A 15389-nucleotide genomic window follows, 5' to 3' on the forward strand; every position below is an offset into this window, starting at 1 on the left:
TATATATAGATAGATAGATAGATAATACAGGCATCCATTTGGAACAATAACCAATACTAAGCTCTGGGAACAGCTTCCTATAGCCATTTCCTCCTCCACTCCAAGCACCCAGGACCTCTCCAAAATTAATAAACTAATACACAAGCTCTAGGTTACTACAAGTCATAATACATGCCAAAGGACAATGCTCTCTCTTCTGTATCCATTTATTTTCTACAATAGTATCAGAACCACTGGGAGGAAATCACACCTGACTATCAAATTAAAAGAGGATTAATCAATAATACTGATTTGATGTTTATGTAGCCTAGAGATAATGGACTCTGCAGCAACTATTTATCTTGAGAGAACCAAATTTAAACTGTTGGTCCAGTGTTAAATATAATCTTCCTATGATATTTTCCCTACATTAGTCTATGGGTTAAGTAACCTATCCTCCAGTTTGTGGCCAATGAGTTTTTAAAAACAGCCCATATAGTGGGGCTGGCCCCGTGGCCGAGTGGTTAAGTTCGCGCGCTCCGCTGCAGGCGGCCCAGTGTTTCGTTAGTTCGAATCCTGGGCGCGGACATGGCACTGCTCATCAGACCACGCTGAGGCAGCGTCCCACATGCCACAACTAGAAGAACCCACAACGAAGAATACACAACTATGTACCGGGGGGCTTTGGGGAGAAAAAGGAAAAAATAAAATCTTTAAAAAAATAAAAATAAAAATAAATAAATAAAACAGCCCATATAGTATGTAGCTGGAGTTAACTAGTGAGCCAGCATTAAAGCCAGAATGAAAGGTAGAAAGGAAAGAGGTACCAAGATTCCATTTTCACGTAAAGAAAGAAGGAGGCTGCCTCTGGTGGCCTAGGTGAAGAGTTTTGTTTCCCTCAGCATGATGGAGTATATCTGCCCCCAAGTATTTTATCTCATTTTGAAGGATTAACCCAAACCAAAACCCACTGAATTTGCCCATCATCATCTCTCGTGATTAGTCACTTTCTAAAAGTGCAGAGGAAAACTATGTAGTGGTTACACACTTGACTTTTTCAAGCTAGATTGGGTCCAGGCACTGAAGAGAGCTAAATGACATTTCAGAAGCTTAGTCATTTTGAATAAAGATTCCCTTTCCTACTAATGTTAAGCAGAAAAATATTGCATTTAGGTAAGAAGGCATAAGAATTAAAAAAAATGAAACACTTGCCTTATGAATAACACCACCATCATTTGCATAGTACTTATCATTTACAAAGTGCTCTTCTATACTGAGAAGTAAAAGCATGTACCCTCCCACGGCTCACTGCCTACGTTAACATGATTTTACTCTTTGGCTGTTTTATCAAATATAATTTTACTATCTACTGTATTCATCAACATGACTTTACTATTCCAGGTAATTCTTGCTCATGAAGGAAATTACTGCAGATAACTCTGCTGTTCATCCCAGAAACTTCCAGAAAAAATATTCAAATGAGCAGCAAACAGACTTTCAGCCAAGTGGATTAAAGTCAAAGCCCTTGTCTCAAACACTTGCCCCTGTTGTGTCCACCAATCCTCGACTATTGTACCATAATCCTTACCCCATCCTAACCAAGCTCCCACTCACACAGCCACCTTCAATCAAAATCCCAAACCTCACAATTAGCATCATTTTGCCTTTCCCCCCGACATACGATATAAGACTCTGTCAAAGTAGTGCTCTTCTTTACCACGGTAAAGCGAAACTCAACTTTGCCTTAGCAACAAGTTATTCTGGTAGTGTTTTTGAGGATCCAGCATTCAACAGTGCTTTTTACTTCTGCCCTCATCCCGGCCCCTTCAAGAAGCCGGGGCAGATCTTATCATCTCCATTTTGTACTGACAGAAACTCAAGTTCAGAGACGTTAAGTAATCTGCCAAATCAAAGTACATGAGCAGTGGAAGAATTAAAACAGATTAAGTTAAAAGTAAGAGTTCTTAATTTTCAAGTATGAGATTTTAGAAATCAGCCATGGCAGATAGGGGAATATGAGATCTTGAAAACCAGGAGAGTAGATAAAAATAGGAAAGGAAATACACCCAGGTCTACATTCTCTTCACGAGTGTAGTATATAACGAAGGATGTTTAAGTTGTTAAAGATCACAAAGGATGACCAGGATCCAAGAACCTAAGAATCGATGAGACAAGAACTTAATAATCAGAGTGGGTTGACCCCCATCCCCACCCACTGAAGGAGTCAAGAGACAGAAAATGATTAAGAAGCACAAAGTGTGCAGTATTAGCAATGAGGAAACTACCTCTTGAAGATTAAGACAAAAAATGGATGGATTAAAAGAAAAGTCCAGTAATATCAGCATAAAATACTAACAGACTTACTGGATGACTTTCTAGTGACAGTTACCATAGGTAGCTCGGGATATAGTAATGCATGTTTCCTAAGGGCACATGACCGAAACATTTATGGAACTAGGAAAGGCAAATCAAAGATGAAACACGATAAAGTGTAGCCAAGCAGGACAAGGACAGAGAAAACTATAGCTTGGAGTAGATTTCAGATGGCCTGAGGATGCTCACGGGAAAGGGACAGGATTTAGTTAAAGAGTGGATGCTTCTCGACAGATGCAAAACACATTGGTTTCAGAAGTGTCATTACAGTGAGACCCCGCAAACAAGAATATGTTAAGAAAACAAAGGACTGAGCTGGAAAATGAGGAAAAATCAGTGAAAAAAAGGCACTGAAACCCAGCACACAGAACTAGCCCAAAATAAGAAAGAAAAAGAAACTGACCAATGTAAGGAGTTATAACTTAGAAATTTAGCTGAGCCCTCCTGAAAATCACTGAGGGATCCCAAGAGGGAAGTGAAATATTATAGGCAGCAACCACGACTACAGATTGGTACAGCAGAAAGATATGGAATACGGAAAAGCTGCAGGAAAACAGTGTCTTGAAGAATATATTGGAACAACCCTACCCTCAAACGGCAGCTCACGTGCAAAAGTCTGTCCCAGATAACTCTCTAAACAAATGAGAAAGTTGAGAGGCCACTTATCCCCAGAGCCATTTTTCATAGGCCCAAGAAAAAATCCACAAAGGGCAGGGGCAGCAAAGCCTACATCAACTCAGAAATACAGAATTCATAGGGAAAATGGTAAATAAAGAACTGTCTTCATTACCAAATTCTCAACTTTGCAAAAAAGGGCAGTAGTCTCCCATGTACTCGAAATGGACATTGGTATCTGCTTCTTCCATGCAGGTATGTCGGGCATTGTATCAAGGACACTTACATCTCTACAATTCTCAGATGCTCTTCCCATGTTAAGGCAGATTTGAACAGACAATCCAATGCAATTCCAAACTACTTATTTTCCATTGAGCTCAAGGTATTTGAAAAAAAAATAAATCAAATATATAAACCAATTCTGAGAAGTGAAAGCTTCTCACATGTTGGTCTCCTTACAAATGGGCTGATTGTGAACTGCCTGCTGCGTACTTACCAGTTCACACACTTTCCCTTTGCTCCTTTCCATACTGCCTAATTTGCCTGTCTCCTTCTGGCCTTCTGTAGACTCATGAAGCATATTTACGTGCCAAAGACTTTGAACTATCATATCATAGGTTGAGAAACTACCACCAAGAAATCAGTATTTAAAACACCTACAGTGCAGCCCAAATATCCTTCTGCATCTCGGTGAATACAATAACTTTTCAGGGCTAAAAAGAATCCTTCTCAAGCTCTAGATGATAAAAAGATGATGAACACTACTTACCATCCTTTCCTCACGTACCAAGAGCAATCAGTCTCTCTGTCACTTTAATAACAGACCAGGAAAGGTGATAATGTTAAGAGCATGGAGCTACCAGCTTCTTGCCCAAGTGTTTAAAAAATAGATCAGAGACTGGCCATGAAGCCTAGTGGTTAAGTTTGGCACGCTCTGCTTTGGTAGCCTGGGTTCAGTTCCTGGGCGCAGACCTACACCACTCGTCAGTGGCCATGCTGTGGCGGCTCACATACAAAATAGAGGAAGACTGGCACAGATGTTAGCTCAGGCTGAATCTTCCTCAGCAAAATAATAATAATAAAAAATAAAAAATAGATCATAGATGGAATACTTATTTAAATGAAGTATTTAAAGCGATTGAGGAGTCTCAAACTGAAATTGCCTTCAAGCTAAAATTTAAAGTCTTATCTATGCTGATATCGTTGCCCATTAAAAATCATCTTTAAGTATTACTCATTATTAACTAAAGAAAACCAGAAGGTAGAAGGGGAAGACACATGAAAGTTTAAAAAATCAAGTGGCAACAGTGCTGGACATTTCTTTCGAAAGCCTGTATTCTGAAGCCGAAACCTGTAGGGAAAAGTGGTGTTTGCAGACCGTCATAGTTTTGTCTTTTGCTATATATCTCCTTCCATATTTGCTGGCTACCTCTCAGGCCATAGTAATAAAACTCTCAGATCTGTGATATCCCTTAGATTGCTCATCCAGTTGGGGAGATGTTGAAGCACAGGGAGGGGTGGGAAGGGGGAAGAGGGCAGGAGACACCCCTGAACACACAATACCCACGATACCTTTCACACCACAGCCCCTGTCCTAACCGTGTGCTTTATCTTCATCCTCAGGCGCAGCCCCCTCTCCACACCTGGGCTGTAGGCCCTTACAGGTAACAAACCATTTCCTAATTGTCACTCCATCTCTCCCGATTCCCTTTGTGAGGATTTATCCTCTGTAATTCTTCTCTCCTTAGAAAGACAGACAGCCCAAGTGGCCAAAGGATCCCATCTTAAATCCTTTTAGTGCCGTCATGTTTTTCTGAGCAGTTTTCAGCACAAGTTAGTTCTACAACTGCAAATTCACATGGTGTTGCTTCTGGATAAACATGGTGAGCAAGAAAGGGGAGAATGGTGGTAGGCTGGGGAAACTACTGTTGTTATGAGTAGACCTCATGGAATTAGTTCATTTTTTAAAATGTCATTCTTGTATAAGTTTGATAGAAATAAAAACAAAACACAAACTTCTATTTCCTGACCGCTTTGTACACCCAGTGAGTAGCTAGCTGACCTCTACTTGGAAGAACCTCACACAGAGAGGCTGTAGGAAACGCATGTCAGCCCCACACTTGGACAGTCAGTGACTAAGGGATAGTCTTTTCTGGATCACTTTTGACTCATTAGAACACCATGAAAAATATGAGTTCCAACAAATGCCTACCTGTGATGAGTAGAGTTTATCATAAAATGAGACATTAGGGTCAATATCCTGTTAAGAGAACCCCTCATTTTAATAAAATATTATATCTCTTGATTCTGCTAAGAAATGACAAAACAAAATAGCAGGAAGGGAGAAAAAGCTTGTCAGGATAAGGGTGGTGTTTATGTCATTAAGATGCACCAACCTACCTTCCATTCTGGGTATATATATATAATGAATCCAGCCAAACTACTGACAAGCAACATTTGGAAATTAGACAAAATTGATTCCTAGACTCAAGCAAAAGTTCAAGGTGAGAGGGAGGGGGCGAGGAGCAGACTCCGATGGAAAAGAAGTCATTACCAGCTCCTCTGGAATACCAATAAACCTCAGTTTTGTGAAAGCATATTTTTATGGAATTTCGTAAACATCTCACTGTGGTCCCTTGACATTTCCAACCTAACTACGTGTGTGAATGGAGGACAGGTTTATAGAATAGCCAAAAATGAGAGATGCTGACAATAGGTAGCAGGAAACTGTTTTTGCTTAATAGAGGAATGAAAATTTCCACTGGGCTGAAGCACAAAAGGAATCTATGCTTACATTAACTAGGTGTGAGGGGGTGACTTTGTTTTGGTCAAAAGTCCAAAGGAACAGCTGCGTTTTGGGGTTTCCTGATGGCTGGGTGCCAGCCATGGCTTTAACTGATAAGGACCAGTTTCTCTGCACAGGTATTTAAATTAAACAAGCATTTCTCACAGGCAAGGCTTCTAACTGGTTCTAATTAACACTTAACGCAAGCTGTGAAAATCTTCACCTGCAGCCATTTTGTTTGTTCTGTGAATCAAGACAATATATTACCAAAAATGCTTCTCTTCTGTAACCCTTATATATCCTTACCTCCATAAGGATCTTGAGACAGGTAGGCACTTAGCCCAGATGGAAACAGTGAAACTGGATCTGTTGAGAAGAGGTCAAATTTAGAGAAGTTACTCTCTGACCAGCAGGCTACACATGTCCCCTTGCACACTATGAACAATCCCTCTTCCCTCTTTACTCTCTTCCCACCAGGCTTCCAGCTGGTATCTCTTGCCCTGCCTCCTCTAGTGAAGTATTTCCCTAGCCATTAGTCACTGTGTCAGCAGCTAGAGAAAGACTCAAGCAGGGGGAATAGAACCTCCGCTCTTAACTCAGGAAGAAGAGCTCCAGCAGGAGCTCCCAGCTCTGCTCCTGGGGGATCTAGCAGTCACGAGCCTCCAGCCATAGTGTGGCAAACTCATCAGCTCCTGCTAGACCTTGGACAGAGCTTCTTAAATTGTATAGTTACACATAGACACATACCAATGCCTCTTGTCCCTTTTGACACCTCATCTAGGCCTGACGTCCTTCACTAGGAGGCAGTTTATTCCTAGAACCAGTTCCAGACACTAGGAATGCAAATATGAACAGGACAGGGAAAGTCTCTCTCTCACTGTGTTTATATTCCCATGGGCCAGACCTATAATTAGTCTGCATCAAGCCATACAAATGGACTGCAACTCTTCTGGAAGGATCATGATATTCTCACTACTGCTACATGTGCTGTTACTGAAGACAGGCAACAAACCTGCACCAACCATACAACTTTTTAAATGTCACACTGTACAATGCTTTTCAGAGCATTAGGCTAAACAAAAATGAGAATATTTAAAGTAAATTCACTGAATCATTATGCCCTTCCTAAGTGTGTACATAATATTTGAGTTTGGAAACAAAACAGAGTCAAATATCTGAACGAGAAAGCATAAATTTACTTACCAAAAACCAATGACAAGATTCTTCATTAGAACCAATATGGATATTTTCATAGAAAGACTAGTTGGAAAAACACAGAAATGTTAGCAGCGGTCCTAACTCTACGTAATCAGATTGCCAGTGATTTTGAAACTCATTCAGTGTATGAGCTGATCGTGCACATCTCTTCCTAAATTTGCATTCAGTGATGTCACATCTGTTGTTTAAAATTAGCCATGAGATGGCAGTAATTTTACCTTAGAAATTGGCAAATGTTATATATCAGGATGTTTTCCCTTCTTTGTGAGAGACATTTGTTAAACATTTATAGCATAGCACTTTTTATAGTCTCTAGACCTACTTTGTGAGCACATATCATAATTACAATTTGAAGTTATTTTCAAAGAAAATAAAATTTGAGCCCATTAACCTTTGTGTACATGGTGCTTTTTCATGTCCTAAGAAAATTGATTTTTCCTGCATAAAAGATCCATAATCCATATAGGCTTGTGCTTAAGTTCCCATTATAATTCACTCTCTCTCCAGTATCCATACAAATAAGAAGTATGGAAACACATTTAATCCAAACATGAGTTTGCAGTAGAAAAATCAAACTGACAATTTATAGCCAATTAAAATTCCAAATAATTAGTAACTATTCAGAGAGAAGACCCCAGATGAGTCAAAGGGCAAAGGACTGCACTCTTAAGGATTCAAGAAGCCAGGCTATACCTTAAGTTCTGTATAAGGTCCCTGTCACTTCTGCTAGGTTTCTGAAGTCTGGGGATATCCTTCCAAATAGATATTAACCCTTTGGGATTCCTCTGCCTCGTGACCACTTTTAAAATGCCAATACTTAGGGAAATTATTTACTACACCATTCATTTAGCCTTCCCCACACCTCCCCCAGAAACCAAAGATGACGGCAATGGGCAGTGCGTCCAAGTGTGTGTGGAAGGGGGAGGAGGTGGCAGAGGTATAGTTAAGTTTCATACCTTTTTTGGACCAGCAAATAAGTTAAGATCTCCGTCACGTTACTTGGTGTAGGAACTTGGCCGGCACAGCTCCAGTAAGTGGTTTTGGGTAAAGTTTTTTCTAAATACCTCCAGATTCAGTTTTTCACATAATGAAAAATAACAATGACCCCCACTGTCCGGGCTTTACAGCAATTTAACCAATTACAGGGAGAAATCAAAAAGGTTTGAAATGCCAATGTGCTATGCAACAGCTAGACACTTTAGTTTCTAATCAAAAAGAAATGTGAATTTTTTTGACTTGGGGTGGGTGAACTTTAGGTTCCATGATCCTACCAGAATAAAACATGTGCTAATATAAAAATAGAGGAGCCAGAGGTATCTTTTGAGACTAAAAGTTAAAGTCTCTGTGAGAACACTTTAGGATAGTGCATATTTATACATGGCGTTTTCTCTTTCACATCATCAATGTTTTCACCTAACCTTAAATGAATTAATCACAGCCCAGAAATAACTTGTTACAGGCGTAGAAAGAGAGGAGAACTTTCTAGGACTGCAGGTTAGGCACCCTCCAGCTAGGATTTGACAGCTTGACAAACCCTAGAATGTCCCACTGGGTGCTGAGTCACGTCAGCCTCGGTGTAAGATGACCAATTTTGCCAGAACAGAACCTTGAGCAGAACAAGGAAAAATCACGGGTCCCTGGGCCACCTCTTGCTTCACAGCAAGATTACAAAGGTGTGGTTTCTAAAGAGAAGGCACTATAGCCTATGAGGAATTTGCTGTACCTGAGAAAGGAAAGAAAATAAAGGGAGGGGGTAGGGAGGAAGCTAAACTAAGCACTATGATGTCCTGCTCCTGTATGTGCATTCAGGAAATGAGGGACTGATTCCTTGAGTACCTCCTGTGTACTGGGTGCATTACAAAGATTATCACACTTAATTCTCACAACAGCCCTGATAGCAAAGTATGTTCCTGTTTTGCAGATAAGGAAATTCAGGCTCAAAGAGTTAGTTAAGAACTAAGGATAGACAGTTACTGCTGGAATCAGGTTTGAACTGAGGTCTGACTCCAAACAACCCAAGAGGGAAGTTATATAGTAGCAAGCAGGCATTTACTCTACAGATGACAATAATAAGTACAATTTCTAAGGCTTAGTGTTATGTGGCTGCAGGGGAAGACCACATTCCAAAGTGAGAAACAACTCCAAAAGTGTAAACTGTGTTTAGAAGATGGCCCACTCTGAGGTTTGGTATTCTCATGTTCTGAAAGCTTCAATCCGAAATTGACATGAAATCTCATTACTCATCAAAAGAGAATCCTGACCCAGTCACTGCATACTTTGCCAGAGAACTGACAGCAACGGTGAAATGAAGTTCAGACACAGGGCATCTACCTGTTTGAAAGAAACACATCAGATAGCAATCTGGGGAAACCAGCACCAAATATGGGGAATGCTTACCAATCGAGCCTTGTGGTTTGGCTGCTGTATTGACAGAGACTATGACCAGGGAAGAGAGAGCATTTATTTACACAGGAGCATTAAATGTAACCCAATTAACATTAGCCCTTTTTGTCATGATCAACTCACCCAAGTCCACTCGTCCCACTGTACTTCTTTTGTGTAATGGGACAGAAAACACAGGGGTCAGGGAGCTTTAGACTGCAAATTTCAAACCTTGCCGCCAGCTTCCAATACCTGAATGCACTGAAAAATTTTAACAGTGGCACAAAGTGTTGAAGTAATGTTAGAAACCAGCTGAGCTGCCAGACTATTGCTTTAGAGGGGAAAATGAGCTGAGTGTCTCCCAGACTCAGAGACTGGGGGTTACTATGTATTAAACATGGTATGTGGTCCCAGCATGTCTGCAAAGCAAGGAAATGGCCAACAATGTATGGAAAGGTAAAGTTTTGGAGGAGTATTGACTTACATAGTACTTTAATTGCTGGCCTATGCCCTCAGGACCCCCACCAGATAAATGCCACAGGAAGGGTGGGCTGACAGACTACCATTCCTTTCCCCCAACTTGGTCCACGGGTCTCATGTCTCCCCCTTTGCCATAGAAAGAGCTGGGCTTTAAATTTACATTCAGATCCGCGTTCTCATACCTGTTGAAACAAAGGAACCCAGCAGCACCTTGCACTCCTTCCACTCCCGAAGTTTGTTTTCTACAAACTTCTACTAATCCATTCCATCCTTCTGCTGTCCGCTACTGGCTTTCCAAAAGGAATAAAAATGATCAAAACTTTGGTGTTAAAAAGTCAGAGTGAGGTTTCTTTGAAATCAAAATGATCTAATTATGTCAATATGTCTGTAACAGCAGCGGTCCCCGTGGACAAAGGAACACAAATAAGGACTAGAAAAAGTTGCCCCTGCCTAATCAAAAGAACCGGTTCTAGAAACAGGGACTCTACCATGGAGCTAGCCGGCAGTGCCCAGGAGTGACGCTGCCACTGCTGGTAGTTCCTACCTCATAGAGGCACAGGGAACGGCTTTTAACACCATCTTTAACGATGGCACGGGGACAGGAGAGGGAGCTGCCCTCTGCCCAACACACCACACGTCCCACTATATAGAGATGCACTTACTCATCTGACTGGTTCTGACTATTGGTTCTGATTCCACTTTCTTCACGTTCGTTATAGGCCCACAGACTCATCAATCCCGGACTTTTTGTCCCAGGTCCTACAGGAGGTGGTGATTGAGGTGGTGATTGTACAAATCTACAAGGGGATCTGCCCGTGGGTGGACAGCTTCCCATCACTGCAGGAAAGTTACTTATCTGGGAAACTCCTTTAGGTGGGTGGCTGGGACAAAAGTCCCCTTTCCCTTATCCAGAGGAACTCCTGAAAATGGTTGGTGGGGCCAGGGTACCCAATCATGCAGAGTGAAAGAAAATGTAAGACAGTGAGCAACTGCACCCACCTTGTGGCTACAGGATCAGATCAGACTGCTGCTTCAGAGGTTTGGCTTTTCAAAATGGCCCATAGTTTAGCTTGCTTTAATCAAACATCACAAGGGAATTATGGACTATTAGGCTAATAGGCCATATCTCTTAATTTCTATAAGGGGGAGTCTCAAACAAATCACTTTATTCTATTCAATACCACAGCTAAAGACTCAGGTAGGATTACGGGTAATAAACCTTTGAAGTGGGAGTTTGAGTTGTTCACCAAACTATACAACAGTATTTCATGGTGTATTAGTGTCAATAACACAGTAAGTTAGAAAATCACGGACATCAGAAAGAAGCTAATATCATTTAGGGTAATTTCAGGAATAATTCCAACCATTAAATAATATTGCTACTGTCTAACACTGAACATAGATCTTCAAGGAAATAATAATGAAAGAAATTTGACAATTGCTAATACTGGTTTATGTGGATGTGGTCCTTGGAAAATAACCCCTCTACGATTTTATGAGCAAAATGAATGCAATAAAGATGCCTTCAAGCTTGACACCTAGGCCTAAATCCCACATTTAGAAATTGTTCAAGATTTGGGGCTCTGCTTGAAATGGTAGTATTTGTGAGGCTAGTTAACGTCTTGATTCCTAAAACCTTGGTACCTCATAGTAACAAACGCAGAGGCAGCTTTCAATCCTACCAACAATCGATGTTTCTGATTTCTAAGTAGAATCCAGGAACATAATATTTGGAGAACATCAATGTTCCACCAGCAAAGGTTTCAATCAGTGAGATACAAGGCAATATTCATAATGGAAGTCAAACTCAATAATAAGCCAGACAAATTCAACCAGCACCATTTTACCTCACAGCAAGAATCAGGTTCTTCTCAGTGGTTACGATCTTCAGGTTTTTGAGTCGGGAGTTTTCCGTTACCTGGGATACACGTTAGACGTCACATAATGGAGGCCTGAATCTAAATACGCAATCCCTGTCAGTTTAAAACGCGCAACCAGCAACGGCATAGTCGCGTTGCCAAAGGGGCGGGGCCAGCACGCGCTGAGGTGGGGGAGGGACATCGTATTCCTGCCATTTTCTGTTCTGACTAACCCAATCTTGGACCACTGCTGTCCTTCTTGTTTGTAAATAGAAACTATGCAAATAATTTTCTCTGTGGAGTATCATTTGGGAAAGAGGGTTCAGGCCAAAAATTGCAAATTACTATTATATTAAATACACAACTATACTGTAAAATAAAATCCAAAACTACGCTACATGACTTCCAACAGCTACTCACTGCCGGTAAACACGAAGCACTCAATCTCACTGTAACTTTCCTAATTTATACATTGAAATGTCCCACACTTTTCAAAGGAAATGTATGCCAAAGACTAGGGACAGAATTGAATGGAACAATGTGATATTCAACATCAAATTATTGCAGGAAATGACTTACGAAACGTTCAGCGGTGGTCGGTGACGGGCACTTCTGGGCAGATCACTGCCCTAAAACAAACTCTCAGCCACTCCGATTATCAATTTGTGCGTTTTTACACTGAAAATACCACAAAACCTTTCAATTAGAAAACTTCCTTATTTGTGAACTGAAGATAACACGAAGCTTTTTTTACACAAAGGTTATGGAAAGGAGCAGGACCTACATTTAATGTAATAAAATGACACCAAACATACAACTACTCTGTAAAATAAAGTGCCAAATGGCATTAAACGGCAGTCTACGACAGACACTTAAGTGCGTCCATTGTTGTAAAACATTAAGGACTCGGTCAGATGATTAAATTCTGCATTCGTAAATCCTGAGTACCCCAAAACGTTTATCTTTAAGTAAATTTATGAAGTGAGAACAAGATCAGAATTTAGCCAAATTTATACCAAAAACACAATTTTATTATCAAATAAAAGATACTCAATCTGAACGTTAATTTCCTCCACTGTGACCTGAAATTTGCACAAAATCTCCCATATGAAATCCCCAACACCAAAATACACTGAATACAATGAGGATGAACAAACAATTGTTTTGTAAATTTAAATGCCAAACCAACATCCAACAGCGGCTGAATAGAGGCTTAGGGGCAGTGTTTGTAAAACGCCAAGCGTAAATAAGACCAAACTTTTAAAGGAAAATGCATGAAAAGCATCAGGACCACATTCGGTTGAATATAATAATAGTAAATACACAAGAATATTGCATAAAAATGCAAAATTGCAAAATGGTGCCTTTAAGGTAGTCAATGAACAAGTCCTGTGGTGATTGGATCGTCAGTTTCCTCATTTTTCAAGTTGAAAATACAAGAAAACTTTTTTGTTTAAATTAAGTCAGCAAATAAGAGGATTGAGTCCAAAATTTAACCACACAAATAATATTTAAGAAAAAAATCCACACAAAACTATGCTCAAAGGCAGCCAACAGGAACTAACTGTCCCAATCCATGCACGATGCCTCAGTGTGTGAAATTTCTCCTTTTCAGATTGAAAATAAGAGACAGAGGGGCCAAGACCAAGAATTAAACAAATACACAAAGACAATAATCATCCAAAGATTTAAAATAAAAGGCAGAATCAGTTCCCTGGCAGCCACAGTGCTGTCCTACACTGGCTGAGGCAACGGCACCATCCACTTTCTCAGTTTTAAGTTGAAAATATCACAGCACCTTAACACCACATACAAGAGGGGACCAGGACCAATATTTAAACAAATAAAATATTAGAGTCATCACGTTGTAACACAAGGCATGAAACTGTGCCCAAATTCAGCTAATAGACCCACATTTTCACAATTCCTATGCCCTTCAGACTATTAAGTATACTATTAATTATATTATTGAAGTATATTATTAAATACTTATTATTAAATATTAAAGTAATTTGTTAAATATTTAATATATTTAATAAATATATTAAAAAGTATATTATTAAAGTATATTATTACATTCCCTATACCCATATATAAAAAGCATACTACAAATAGTCAACAATCAACTAACCTTACACTTTTGCGATTACAGACGGGAGCAGCAACCCTCCCCAACCCGGAGGAGAAGTCTACTCCACCCGACCCAAGACGAAATGGTCCCCCAACACCTGCCGTTGGGCTCGCTTTATAGCCAGTCTGTGGCTCCGCCTTCAAAGATTCTGATTGGTTGGGGTGAGAATGATTGACAGGAATCCTATCTACTCCTCCCTTTGTAAGTGGAACACTAGCTTGTATCTGAGGTGTTTGCTTGTTATTGGTGAGAAGGATTTGCTTTGTACTTGAGTTGGGGTTGCAGGAGTTGCGGGAAGCAAAGGATAAAACAACCGTGAAGTAAGTCGCGTCAGTCTCCCTGATTGCTTCTAGCAATGAATTCAAACAATCTCTCAACCATCCTTTTCAGCTTTGCATATCATTGCCTCCTTCTAGAAAGTTCTTCCCTGCCATTTCTGCTTTTGGATCAGACTCAAGCCAGATACCTGAGGGGTCTTAGCAGGAACTTCAACTCCCCCACAGCGACTATATTTAGGAGTGCTTGCTTCAGCAATCGGGAAAGAGAAATGGAGGTGGTACCAGGTAGGGATCTATCTGGACTGGAAAGTGAGCCTAAATAGCCCCACGTGACAATTGCACATATGCATTAGGGGCATTAAGTGAGAATGAATCCAGCCATTGAAGACTAGATACACTGAATGGGGAACTATCTAACTGAGCATGGGCAGTTAGGAGAGTGTTTATAACACAGAGGGGATGGGTGTGGGGTGAGAGAGGACTGAGGGATGGGATCATGAAAAGAACTAAGAAATGGGCGGACTACAGTTTGAACCCAAAGTCTGTGCTTTAGGCCTCTATACTAGAGTACTCATGCCTTTTGTGTGGTTGCCTCTTACTGGAATGTCCTTTGCCTGCGGCGCCCACCCCGCAGGGCCCAGCTCAATGCAGGCCCCTGTGTGAAGCCTCCTGGACCCTCTTTTCCCTCTTCAACAGGTATTTGGCTCTCCTGCTGCTCTGGGGCGGGGAATGTGGGAAGACATCAGAGCCAGCGTGCAGACGAGTGTTGCGGGTGCTGGGGTTGGTTAGCTGGGCCGGACATGGTAAGAAGTCCACGAGGCTTGTACTTGGAAGTTTGCACTTGTGTCGAGGTTGCAGAAATTCTGGAAAGTTCAGGATGAATACTAAAGTAACCCATACCTTTCTCCTGATTGGTCAGAGTAGGCTAAATGCAAACTGGAAGTTGAAAGCAAACTTGGCCATCAACAAACTTGGTAAAGTCATGCACAGCAGCCACGTGGATTGGTAAGAGCCAAGAATTCAACCTACGTGGTAACCATGTTTCAGGATGGGCAGCAAGATACTATCAAGACAGGAAACTGGAAGGGTGGAAGGAATGAGATAGATGGACTGAAGTAGGCAAGTGCAATTAGGGCGTGGTGGGGATGGTAGGGTTCGCTATTTCAGTTCTTTCTACATGACTCCTCAGAGGCCTTCAAGTGGAGAGAACAGAGAAGAATTACAGTCCACATTCCTCTGAGGCCCAAATGATATGATGTAAGATTGGTTGGCCAAAATGTGATTCCTAA

General features: G+C 40.9%; 1 protein-coding gene across 2 annotated transcripts in view; it reads right to left on the reverse strand.

The window, feature by feature from the left end:
- USP26 (ubiquitin specific peptidase 26) overlaps positions 1 to 13915 on the reverse strand; it is a 53217-nt gene extending 39302 nt beyond the window's left edge. Inside the window, exons 1-7 of one of the 2 annotated variants that reach the window (XM_070603896.1) lie at positions 13823 to 13915; positions 12271 to 12369; positions 11680 to 11750; positions 10015 to 10118; positions 9497 to 9613; positions 6956 to 7012; positions 6059 to 6118 (exon numbers count right to left, since the gene is read on the reverse strand). The gene's annotated coding sequence lies outside the window, so the exon portion shown is untranslated. Of the gene's footprint in view, positions 1 to 6058; positions 6119 to 6955; positions 9614 to 10014; positions 10119 to 11679; positions 11751 to 12270; positions 12370 to 13822 lie in introns of both variants that reach the window. The other variant, XM_008536769.2, reaches the window with a different exon arrangement.
- Between the last annotated feature and the right edge of the window lie 1474 nt (positions 13916 to 15389).

The sequence above is a fragment of the Equus przewalskii genome, chromosome X, assembly GCF_037783145.1.
Source record: "Equus przewalskii isolate Varuska chromosome X, EquPr2, whole genome shotgun sequence".
Classification (NCBI taxonomy): Eukaryota; Metazoa; Chordata; class Mammalia; order Perissodactyla; family Equidae; genus Equus; species Equus przewalskii.